The 13,299-nt window shown below is 42.5% G+C and overlaps 1 long non-coding RNA gene across 1 annotated transcript in view; it reads right to left on the bottom strand.

The window, feature by feature from the left end:
• LOC132657953 (uncharacterized) overlaps positions 1 to 12,194 on the bottom strand; it is a 45,585-nt gene extending 33,391 nt beyond the window's left edge. Inside the window, exon 1 of the long non-coding RNA XR_009596773.1 lies at positions 11,875 to 12,194. This is a non-coding gene — a long non-coding RNA (uncharacterized LOC132657953). The remainder of the gene's footprint in view (positions 1 to 11,874) is intronic.
• Positions 12,195 to 13,299: the final 1,105 nt, after the last annotated feature.

The raw sequence follows: 13,299 nt of genomic DNA, 5'->3' as shown, positions 1-13,299 counted from the left end.
ATGTGCTATCACATTACTTGTTTGCAAACTGTGCCTTAAACAAATATGCTCATAATATATAAAACAATATAGTTCTCTGAGTTAGTTCATTATTTATAGCATCATTTACTCAATGATTGTTTATTATGTGCCAGGCTCAGGGCTATGTGCAGCAGTTACCAGTCAAAAATGAGATGGCATTGCCCTAGGTAGGCTAAGGTAAACCTCTGTCTTACCTCTCTCCACTAAACTACAAGTTCAGTGAGTGCTGGCTGGTATATAGGGAGTATTGTGGGAATGCAAAAAATGGAGTAGTTGGTTCCACTTGTGCAGGAGGGGTGCAGTTAGCACATACAACACCTTTTTGTAAATTAGAGCCTCATTCTCTGGGACCATGTCCCAGAACATGCAGTTTGGTGAGTGGAGTGTAGGCTGGGTTTACCCTACACTTGCCTCCATGACAAGTCCTGATCAGGATAATTTTCTTTAGGGGTGGTGCTTAAACTCAGTCTTGAAAGATATGGAGGTTCTACTGAGAGGACAAGCATAAACAGAGCATGACCATGGAGCACAGGTGAAGAGATATGGTATAGTTATATCTGTGCCACAAAGAGATGTGGCACCACTTGGCATAGTCTGAGAACTACAGGTAGTTGCACTTGGAGGGATGGGCATAAAAGGAAGCAGAGATAGGCAGAGGCCTGGTTGTAATCCACTTTGTGTTCCAAACTAAGGGGCAAGGTCTTTATCTTGAAGGTGGTGGGGCACCACTGAGGGGGTTCCCAGAAAATGAGTGAGATGGTCATGGTGCTCATCCTCATGGCAGCATCAAAATAGGTTGCAAGGATAGAAGACAGGGGTAGGAGACCATGAAATAGTTCAGGTGATCAAGACTGAGTCTGAACTTCCAACAGGCAACACGGATGTAGAGGTGAGCATAGATTTGAGGAAAGAGAAGGTGGTAGAATCTTCAGAACTTGGGAACTGGTTGGATTCTAGAAGATTAAGGAGATCCTGGTGTCAAGGATGAGTGGCTCCCAGACATCTTGTTTGAGATCCTGGATAGCTGCTAGTACTTTTCACTTAAGAGGGATGAAGGAGCAGGAGATGGAGCTTAACCAGTACCCTCAAAGGAAGGATTCAGGGCACTGTCTTACTAATGGCTACCACCTATTTATGGTACTGCTTTGGCACCAGTAGAGGTGTGGCAGGCAAAGTGCAGAGGAACTTATCAGTTCCTACTTCATGTCACAGATGACTAAGGAACTTTTACCCAGACCAGACTCAGAACTTGAGCTGCCTACTCCATCATCAATCACATGGAGAAAAATATCCTTCCAAAACTATGGCTCCGTTGGCTCTGACCAGTCTGGAGAAGGCAGTGTCTGCCGTTGCTCGTAGGGGATGGTGGGATGGTGGGTCAGCCTAACATAATGCACCCCCCTGGAAGGGAAGTCTCTGAAGCACATGATTTGACACAAGTCAATACCATTGACTTGCCCTACAAAATAGGAACCCCATACTCTTTAGCACTGATAAAATATGCTGCTCTTCAGCTGCAAGTTATGCATACACTCGTGGACTTAAAAAAGAGGTCAGGACTAGAGTTCATAGACTTTATGTTTCTTCTTCTAAGTCCTCAATTTAATGGGGGTGTATATTTTTGATCTTATTATTATGCACGGTTTTAAACATATATGAAAATAGAAAGGATAATATTAATATAATATACCCATCCATTTATCCATCACCCAATTCCAACAATTATTAAGTTACAGCCAGTCTTTTTTTTTTTTTTGCCATACCATGTAGCATGTGGGATCTTAGTTCCCAACCAGGGATCAAACCCATGCCACCTACATTGGGAGTACAGATTCTTAACCTCTGGGCCACCAAGAAAGTCCCTACAGCCAGTCTTGTTTCCTCTATACCCCTGTCAATATCCCCCCATCCCTAGATTATAGACTATTTTGGAGCAAATCTATTTCAGATATAAATATAATACATTAGTAGCATATAAAATATTACATATATTATATTTATAAAATATATTTTTACATGAGCCTTTTGTTTTGGAAGTTTAAAATCCAAAAAATTTAATTTCTTTAATACTCAATTTCCCCTATTATTAAAAGTTACACTAGTAAGCTATATTTGCTATAATTAACAAACCAGCATTGATACATTACTAACTATAGAGTTCATACTTTATTCAGATTTCCTCTGTCTTTCCCTAACATCCTCTTTCTGTTCCCTGAGCCTCTCAGAGGTACATTTCACTCTGCATTTGAAAATCTTTGAAGACTTAGGAATTTGACTCTCCATTTCATTGATTATGTGTAAGTGTTTCAGGTCTAAGAAGCCGGCTTCACATCAAGTGTTTATTTCACCTCTTTGTCCTTCCTCTCTCCCTCTCTCTCACACCCTAATGGGAAATGGATGTGTAGCACACAGGACCATGGTGTAGCACTGGCCCCTTCGCTACCGTAGGAGCACTTTAGGCACATGTCACTATGGAATTAATGCTGGGACAAACCACTGAACAGAGTCTAGGACAATGGGGAAGCAAAGAATTCAGGAAGAGGCAATGTGCCTTTAAAAATACATTTGTGAGTTCACCACATTAACTAAGGGTTTCCCTAGTGGCTCAGATGGTAAAGAATCTGTTTGCAATGAGGGAGACCCAGGTTTGATGCCTGGGTCAGGAAGATCCCCTGGGCGAGGGCATGACTACCTTCTTCAGTATCCTTGCCTGGAGAAAGGACGTGACAGAGGAGCCTGGTGGGCTACATGGGGTTGCAAAGAGTCATACACGACTGAGCAACTAACACGCTCACATTGTTTCACACATTAACTACATAAATTGGAACTAAAGTCACCCAGGAGAAGACAATGGCACCCCACTCCAGTACTCTTGCCTGGAAAATCCCATGGACGGAGGAGCCTGGTAGGCTGCAGTCCATGGGGTCGCACAGAGTCGGACACGACTGAAGCAACTTAGCAGCTTAGCAAAGTCACCCAGGCTGTTTGGGTCAAGGTCTATGTTGGCTGTTCACAGCTGTGACTCAGAGGCCCTGTGGAGACCTGGGGAGGGGCCTCTGGCTGGTCGCCCCTCCTTGCTGCAAAGCCACCTGGGCAATGGCCATTTGTTCTCTGCTGGCGTCACAGGAAGTCAGTTCTCTTTGGAGGTGTTTGGCCTGAATCAGTGGTGTGTGTGTGGTGCCACGTTTCTGATGCAATCAATGCCTGCCTCCAGCCAGCCTGTTGAACAAATCTAAGTGCTTTGGGCGGCTGGCCCAGGGCCAGAATGGCGTCACTGCCCATTAATAGAAGTTGATGGAGCTCAGAAAAGTGCTTTAGGTCTGGCAACAACCCAATTCCTCCTACTCTGTGTCTGCCTCCAGGCAAATATATAGAAAAATCAATTCAGGAAGGCTTATTTTCACCAGTTTGTGCTAATTTAAGCATTGATTTGCCTAGTTACTGTTGAATTAAAAAAAATGGTTTGTGACACATCTTGTTTTTACCCAATTTATATATTCTTTTATAGGCTCTGCTTCTTTCCAAAACGAGTTTTGAGAATTTGAGATGATTTATCACAAAGGACATTTATCATTAGCATATACACTTCCTCTGTGTTTCCTTGATGATGTTCTACTTATATAAATATAGTTGATGATGTAAGAGCTTATTTATTTATCTATCAAACATATGGAATACCATTATGGATACATTCAGAGTATATAGAGATTTATATCATATAAAAAGATAACACAAATTATAAATAGATGAAAAAGAGATAAGGAAACAGAACAGAACAGAAAGCATAGCTGGAAAGTAGAAATAAACAGAAATTGACACCATGAAATCCTCCAAATGGGTCACTTATCAGTCAACAAGCCTCAGAGAAGCCATGAATAAAGAGAAAACACGACCATTCGGTAAACCATAGTGGCCCTATCTGAAAATAAACTGCACAGCTCTTCCCGATACCCAGGTCAGAAAGAAAACACTATGTAATGAGTATCCTCAAAAATATTCTTATTAGAGACTATTGTGGGCTAAGCTGCGTGATCCTCAAATTTATATGTTGAAGTCCTAATGTCCAAATGTCTCAAAATGTGACTGTATTTGGAGATAGGGGCTTTTAAAAAGTAACTGAAATGAGATCATTAGGGTGTGCCCTTGGGCTTCCCTGGTGGTTCATACAGTAAAGAATCCTCCTGCGATACAGGAGACCCAGGTTCGATCCCTGGGTTGGGAGGATCCCCTGGAGAAGAGAATGGCTGCCCACTCCAGTATTTTTGACTGGAAAATTCCTTGAACAGAGGAGCCTGGAGGGCTATAGTCCATGGGGATGCAGTGCAAAGAGTCTGACACGACTGAGTGACTAACACATTAATTCATTATAACTGGTGCCATACAATGAAGAGATTAGGACATATATAGGCTCAGAGGGAAAAACATGTGAAGACAAGAAGTAGCCAAGGAGAGAGGCCTCTGAAGAAACTTGCCGGCACTTTGATGTTAGACTTCTGCCCCCCAGAACCATGAGGAAATAGATTTCTCTTGTTTAAGCTACCCAGTCCACAGCACTTTTGTTATGGCAGCCTTAGCAAAACAATACAGAGACATGGTAGTGTGTCTCCTAAGGGATATCTCTAATGGTGTCCCTCCTTGCAGAGTGATTACATCACCCTACAGTGCAGAGACTCCTCTGTTCCTACCTCCCACTCGAATTCATGTAACTATGGTGGCAACTTTGATGTTCTTATGTGATCTTGCCAAGCTAGCCAGTCTGGCAAGGCAGACAGTCAGACAGCTAATCAGTCTGGAGGCAGGCATCTGATCTAAGACAGCACTATCAGGGCCCTTTCCTGGAATTTTTCTACCAGGAACTGAGAGAACTTAACATTAGTCAGTCCTCTCTGATGGCAGAACTTATAAGGTGGAAGACTTGTTAGCTGTCAGTGGCCATGTTTTCTCCCAGGTAGGAGATGCCAGACAGAGAGAGGCTTAGCATTATTCTACTTTCTAGTTTATTTTTTCATTCAACAATTATTCATGTCACTATGTTCTAGTGCTTGTTCAGTTGTTCCTGAAGTTCATTAGCATCTGCGCTTCCCTGGCAACTTTAGTTGTTGCTACCCTTTTATTGATTTAATCACCAGTAAAACCCCCCTCCATTATGCCTAAGCCAGAGCAAGTGGATTTCAGTCACTTAAAGCCAAAGTAATGTATTGCAATCCTACACATTCTCCCTTCCCCCGAGTCACAGTGAATTGCTGGTAGCTCCTTGAACAAGTCCTGTTGTCTCAGGATTAACAAGCATCAGGCAAGAGACAGTCATGCTTCTCAACATAAAAAAAGGCAAACTTCAAATACTAACTACGCCGATTTCCTTGTTCAGCCTGTAAAAACCCATCTTTTTCTCCCAAATATCTGAGCTGAACTGGATATTCCTCTCCTCTTTCAGATTGAAGGGGTGGTTACAGAGGCTTTTACTCACAACCAGGTGACTGTGTCAAAGAGTAAGAAGTACCTAAACTCTTTTATAACCTCTCCCAAAGTAGAAAGGATTGGTAGTAACAACATTCAGGGCTTCCCGGGTGGCTCAGTGGTAAAGAACCCACTTGCCAAGTAGGAGACCTGGGTACAATCCCTGAGTTGGGGAGATCCTCTGGAGAAAGAAATGGCAACCCACTCCAGTATTCTTGCCTGGGAAATCCCACAGACAGAGGAGCCTGGTGGGTTACAGTCCATGGGGTCATAAAAGATTTGAACACAACTAAACAATAACATTCAGTCATGAATTCAACATTATATGTATTAATGGATTTTTACCCATCTAATAAATCATTCTCTTTTCTTTAGTCTTACCATTAAACAGAAAGTGGGTGCATTATCTTCTATTTCATGGGGAATTTATCTTTTAGGAAAGATGCACAAAGTTTTGTGTAACTCATTTATTTTCTCATTTTGTAGATTTTAGGTTTTTCCCAAAACAAAGTTGAAAAATTGTTAACTCTGTGATGAGGCTTTCAGCCATAAATAGAAAATGGGTACTCAATCAAGTATTTCTTAGTTCAGTTCAGTTCAGTCACTCAGTCGTGTCCGACTCCTTGAGACCCCATGAACCGCAGCACACCAGGCCTCCCTGTCCATCACCAACTATTGGAGTTCACCCAAACCCATGTCTGTTGAGTCGGTGATGCCATCCAACCATCTTATCCTCTGTCATCCCCTCCTCCTCCTTCCCTCAATCTTTCCCAGCATTAGGGTCTTAAGACATCTTCAAATAATTTAATAAATGTTTTCTGTTCTTACAACACCAAAGCCAAAGATCTAATACTTAGAAAAGAATGCTCTTTTGTTTTCATTTAGAAAGTGCATATTATCTCTGTTTCTGTAGTGGAAACACAAGATCTTTAGCAACCCAAGTTTGGATACCACCATTACTTGGGAGAAGGGAACACTCTGCTAGGTAAGTCATTAGACCCAGGGGCCTCAGTTTTTCTCCTCTATAGAATGAGAATTATTTATAAAATTTCTACTTTGCAGTATAATTGTGATGCCAATGATAGTAAATTACTGTCACAAGTGTCTGGCACACTATAGGCATTCAAGAAATTGCACTGTCAGAACTTTGCTGGTGGTTAAGACTCCACACTTCCAACGCAAGGATGCAGGGCAAGGGTTTTATCCTTGTTCGAGGAACTAAGATCCCACATGCTGCTGTGGGGTAGCCAAAAAAAAAAAAAAAAAAAAAGAGAAATTGTATTATCATCCAGTTCAGTATATAATTGCTTATCTCTGATTTTCAATTGCCTTGTACCCTTAGCCTCTATTCTTTCTTTTATTATTTTCTTTTTATCATTTGATAGATAATTTCTGGGCTTTTGGTGACGTAAAACTATTACCATGGCATCTTTTGGCTTTCATAAGGAAGCTCGGAGGTAAAGAATCCACCATCAGTGCAGGAGACACAGGAGACTCAGGTTCAACCCTAGGATCCTGAAGATCCCTTGGAGAAGGAAACGGCAACCCTCTCCAGTATTCTTGCTGGGACAGAGGAACGTGGTGGCCTCCAGTCCCATGGGCAGAAGAACGTGGTGGCCTATAGTCTGCTGCTGTTGCTAAGAGTTGGACACGACTGAGCACACAGCAGTGGAATAGAATGTCACCCTGCTTATTTAACTTCTATGCAGAGTACATCATGAGAAACGCTGGACTGGAAGAAACACAAGCTGGAATCAAGATTGCTGGGAGAGGGACTTCCCTGGTGATCCAGTGGCTAAGACTCTGAGCTCCCAGTGCAGGGGGCCCGGGTTTGATCCCTGGTCAGGGAGCTAGATCCCACATGCTACAACTAAGACCCAGAGCAGCCAAAAAAAAAAAAAAAAAAGATTGCCGGGAGAAGTAACAATAACCTCAGATATGCAGATGACACCACCCTTATGGCAGAAAGTGAAGAGGAACTAAAAAGCCTCTTGATGAAAGTGAAAGAGGAGAGTGAAAAAGTTGGCTTAAAGCTCAACATTCAGAAAATGAAGATCATGGCATCCGGTCCCATCACTTCATGGGAAATAGATGGGGAAACAGTGGAAACAGTGTCAGACTTTATTTTGGGGGGCTCCAAAATCACTGCAGATGGTAATTGCAGCCATGAAATTACAAGACGCTTACTCCTTAGAAGAAAAGTTATGACCAACCTAGATAGCACATTCAAAAGCAGAGACATTACTTTGCCGACTAAGGTCCGTCTAGTCAAGGCTATGGTTTTTCCTGTGGTCATGTACGGATGTGAGAGTTGGACTGTGAAGAAGGCTGAGTGCCAAAGAATTGATGCTTTTGAACTGTGGTGTTGGAGAAGACTCTTGAGAGTCCCTTGGACTGCAAGGAGATCCAGCCAGTCCATTCTGAAGGAGATCAGCCCTGGGATTTCTTTGGAAGCAATGATGCTAAAGCTGAAACTCCAGTACTTTGGCCACCTCATGCGAAGAGCTGACTCGTTGGAAAAGACTCTGATGGTGGGAGGGATTGGGGGCAGGAGGAGAAGGGAACGACAGAGGATGAGATGGCTGGATGGCATCACTGACTCAATGGACGTGAATCTGAGTGAACTCTGGGAGTTGGTGATGGACAGGGAGGCCTAGTGTGCTGTGATACATGGGGTCACAAAGAGTCGGACACGACTGAGTGACTGAACTGAACTGAACTGAACAGGTGGGAAAAGGCAGAGAAGAGATACTAATTTTACATCAAATCATTCATTTATTCATGGAAAGTATTTATTCATAGTTCATACCACTAGAACAGCATCAGGGTTTCAAACCAAATTATGCAAGTCAATGCCTTTCAGCTAAAGATTAGCAGGAACACATCTGCTGGTTTTCTTACTTTTTGCTGGGGAGCAGCCTGTGCACCCATAAGAGAGGGTTAAAAAGGAGTTGCAGGATTTGGGCATATGATGGCAACCCACTCTAGTACTCTTGCCTGGAAAATCCCATGGACAGAGGAGCCTGGTGGGCTGCAGTTCATGCACGACTGAGTGACTTCACTTTCCCTTTTCACTTTCATGCATTGGAGAAGGAAATGGCAACCCACTCCAGTGTTCTTGCCTGGAGAATCCCAGGGATGGCGGAGCCTGGTGAGCTGCCATCTATGGGGTCGCACAGAGTTGGACACGACTGAGGCGACTTAGCAGCTTAGCAGTAGGTGACATGCAGAAGGCAAAGGAAACAGGGCCTGAGTGTAGATTGGAAGCTGTTGGAAAGGTGGGGAAAACTACAACTGGGTGTCTTAATAAATCCTATCTAGGAAGAGAGAAGACTAAGGTTATAATTACTAAAGAGCAGTACTCACTCAGATAAGCAAGAATAGGGGGATATCTGATTATTTTTTGTGATTTGAACAATGTTCATATTAATCACTGTTCAGACATGACACAGAATGGTCTTTATGTGGCTCCATCACAGTCAACAGAAGGGCCTTGTCTGAAGCTGATGTTCTGAGAAGTTGTTTGCATTCAACAGTAGAATACATGGCCTATCTGCAAGTACCAGATTGCTTCCTAACAACCATGAAATGTTGCTGTATGTATCAGGCCAGCTTCCATATGTCAGGCTGCTTTTCTCATTCTTGGGTGTTAACATGCTATATAATAGAATTTAGGTGTGGATAACAGGCACTGCTCCATTTTAAGAGAATAGGATTTAGTACAGGGAATTGGGTGCTTACAAAATTGTCGGATGAACTGAAATAATGGTTCTGGGCTTAGGATCCAGGAGCAATTTCAAGAATCACCCCATTGAACTGATCCTCCAGGGGAACTGCTAACCACTTAATTCCCCAGCTTCCTGGTTGTCCCTGATAGCTCAGTTGGTAAAGAATCTGCCTGTGATGCAGGGGACTCTGGTTCGATTCCTGGTTCAGGAAGATCTGCTGGAGAAGGGATAGGCTACCCACTCCAGTATTCTGGCCTGGAGAATTCCATGGACTGTATAGTCCATGGGGTCACAAAGAGTCAGACACGACAGAGCGACTTTCACTTCATTTCACTTCACTTTCGGGTTGTAGCAATCGCCACTGAAGTTGTTCGGTCTAAGAATATGTGCTCTTCAGAGATCAGGACACATTGCCGCAACTTGCAGCTTTGAAAAAAATCATCATATCTGCTAGGTAAATTCTAGCTCATCTGAACCCTGCCTCTTGTCTCTAACCATGCTGGTGGCCAGAGCATGGGTACTTCTGCTACCTTAACCATGGGACAACGCAACTCTTCTGCAGCAACCTTTGCTGACAGAAGCAACACAAATTGCAAACCACCCATTCTCATTATCACGTCCAATTTCCAGATCTCAAGTCAGCAATCTGATTGCTTGAATCAAATCATATCCAGAACTCTAGCTGCAAGGGAATTTGGGTTAGTGTTTGGGTTTTCTAGTCTCTGCAAGAGGAAGGCATATTGGAAGGAGGTTGGAATGGAGGTTGGTTTCCAGGTCAGTTTATTCATCATAAACCCTCACAGTAAAGAGGCCTTGGATCTAACCCTAATTCAGTCACCTATTTGCTATGTGAATTTAGAAAAGCATCATTGCCTTTCTGGGTCTCAGTCTTCATGACCAAGTTAATGTGGTTGATATCCAAGTGTCTCTCTTATCTTAGAATTCTGTGATTCTATTATAAATTATTATATTTTTTAAATATTAAAATATTTTCTTAACTATATCATTTTGAAAAGCATTTTCAGTACTTTTTTTACATATTTTTTTTTACCACTATTTGTAGCAAAATAAGAAGTTCACCAAGATGATTGGTGGGCCCAAATGATTTTTAGCTTCCAGTATTCTTACCCTCCCATATTGACTAGAGCTGGCCCATGTAACAGGATATTGTGGAAATAGCACTGTGGGACCTAGGGTTGTCATAAAAAAAAATTGCTGCTTCTTGGATGACTTACTCTGGGTGAAGCCAGCTATCCTGTCATGAGGACACTTAGCCAGAGCTGTGAGATCAGGTGATGAGGACTGAGGCCTCCTGACTATAGCCACCACTGATTTGCCAGCCATATGAGTAGCCACCTCTGGAAAGTGAATGTCCCAGCACTGGTCAAGCCTTCAGATCACTGTCACCCTTGCCAACATCTTGACAGCAGCCTCATGCAAAACTTTTGTTTTTAACTAATCGAGTTTATTTGGGGCTGTGTTGGGTCTTCGTTGCTGCCTGCAAGCCTTCTCTAGTTGTGCTGAGTGGAGACTACTCTCTAGCTGTGATGTGCAGGCCTTGCGCTGTGGTGGTTTCTCCTGTGTGGAGCACAGTCTCCACATGCCAGCTTCAGTAGTTGTGGCACATGGACTTAGTTGCCCCACAGCATGGGGAATCTTCCCAGACCGGGGATTGAACCTGAGTCCCTGCATTGGCAGGTGGATTCTTAACCATTAGTCCACCAGGGAAGTCCTCATGTAAAACTTTGAGCCAGAACCACCCGTCTAAACCCCTCTCAAATGCCTAACCCACAAAAACTCTGTGAGATAATAAATATTTAATGCCATTTTAAGCCACTAAGTTCTGGAGTAAAGAGTTAAATAGCAACAGAAAACTAATATATTCCCTAATTAGTATGCAAAATAGCATAAGAATTACTGAATTTATTTCTTAATCTCCAACATCAAATTTCACTTGCTTATCCATTTTTTTATATAAAGCTGGTAGCCTTTGAGGTTATATCTCTAGGACTTTGAAACCATTAAGTGTGTAAATCATAATTAAAACTAAATAATCTTTTCCTGAAATTTTATAAAATGCAGTAATGGGTAGACAGGAAAAGAGCTTATTGTTTACACACTAAGTAGCAAATATTTTCTCAGGCAAAATGCCAGGCACTTGAAACTTATCACAGGGTTAATACATTTTTTGAAAATAAAGCTAGTAGAACACAATAAATAGTTAAATGACTCTTTCACAGCCATCCCAATCAGCTCTGCAAAATGACTTTTAATTAGTGAATGAAGTATGCTGTGTCTATCGGTTAACAAGCATTTCAGTATGATAATAAAAGATAAAAGTTGCCTGTAGCTGAATTATTTTTTGTTTCAATCTAAATGGTAAATAAATTATTTTTTTTCTATTTATGATGGCTTAAAGTTTCATTGAACAAAGAATGTTCCAACAAAACTTACTCTATAATTCTTCTCTAAGTTTATTTTAATTAATGCTCTCTTTTCTGAATTGCGCACACATGTCTGATAAAAGCATAGTTTCTTAGAACAGTAGTCTTCCACTTACTGTTACAAATATGAGTGCATTAGTTTTGGAGACTATATTAACTAGAAGTTTGAGTAACAAGTGCCACAAACTTTGTATAAATTAGCTTGAGCAAAAAGAAGAGTTTACCAGACAGTCACGGCATTCTCCTGGAATTCAAGTCACAGCCAGGTCCCAATGGAGCTGGAGCCTAGGGCACCAACTGAGCCAGGACTGGAAAGCTGCCAGCTCTCTCAGCCTCGCCTCTGCCTTTCTGGGTGCCAGCTTTGTCTTGTGGCAGACTGGCCTTCTCTTTGTGGTGGAAAACACAGTTGTTGGCAGTTGCCAAGTTTCATATTTTTCCGCTTCAGCCACTGGAGACTTGCTCCGTGGGTTGAAATGCAAGTTTGCAGTGACTTCCAGTCAGGATTGGAGTTGTACTGTTCAACATGGCAGCTCTTGCAGTAGGTGGGGAGGGAGGAAGTCTTCCCAGAACAACGGCAGGCAGGAAAGACAACGCACACAATGCCCCGTGTGTTAGATTCCTCGAGCTGCTGTAACAAAGCACCACAAGCTAGGAGGCTTAAACATCAGAAACGTATTGTCTTGTGGTTTAAAGTCTGAGTTTTTTTTGCTGTTTTTATTCTTTAATTGAGTCTTGCGGAATCTCCCTGGCCAGGGATTGAACCAGGAACTGAACCCAGGGCCTGGTACTGAAAGAGCCGGGTCCTAACCACTGGACTGCCAGGAATTCCCCAGAGCTGGTTTTTTTCTAATCTGTCTGGGCCTCTCTCCAACTTCTGATAGTTTGCTGACAGTTTTTGGCATTCCTTGGCTTGTAGAAAGAAAGAAAGATAGCGCTAAGTCATGTCCAACTCTTGGGATCCCATGAACTGTAGCCAGCCAGGCTCCTCTGTCCCTGGGATTCTCCAGGCAAGAATACTGGAGTGGGTTGCCATTTCCTTCTCCAGGGGAACTTCCCAACCCAGGAATTGAACGCAGGTCTCCTTCACTGCAGGCAGATGCTTTACCAACTGAGCTACATGGGAGGAAGCACCCTAATCTTGTCTTTATCTCCCTGTGTGTGTTTTGTATCTAGATTTCCCCTTTTAATAAGGATACCCATCATACTGGATTAGGGGCCACCCTAATAGAATGGCCTCATCTTAACCAATTTCATCTGCAATGACCCTTCTCTCAATGTCACATTCTGAGATACTGGGGGCTAGGACTTGCATATGTAAATTTGGGGGAGGAGAGACCATTATTCAACCTATAACATTCCACTTAGGGCAGCATATCATGTACACAGTATCTGAGAACAAAGAAAAGCAAGGACACTGAGAAGTAAACCTTGAATTATGAAACCCTTCAGATTTCATCTTCCAAGAAAAAAAGTAGGTAACAAACTTGCACCCCGAGAAGGAAGTGGAGGATGTTTTTATGGTGATGAAGTAAGTTTAGACAGGGAGAAATATAAGTTAATATGAATACCTCATGCCTATAGATACTCACTGGACATATGGACCTGCACCGATGGCCCCATTTTCTTTCTCAGGTTCAACATCCTTTCAG

The sequence above is a fragment of the Ovis aries genome, chromosome 16 (genome assembly GCF_016772045.2).
Source record: "Ovis aries strain OAR_USU_Benz2616 breed Rambouillet chromosome 16, ARS-UI_Ramb_v3.0, whole genome shotgun sequence".
Lineage (NCBI taxonomy): Eukaryota > Metazoa > Chordata > Mammalia > Artiodactyla > Bovidae > Ovis > Ovis aries.
The sequence above is the reverse complement of the archived record's forward strand: the minus strand, read 5'-3'. Positions and strand labels throughout refer to the sequence as shown.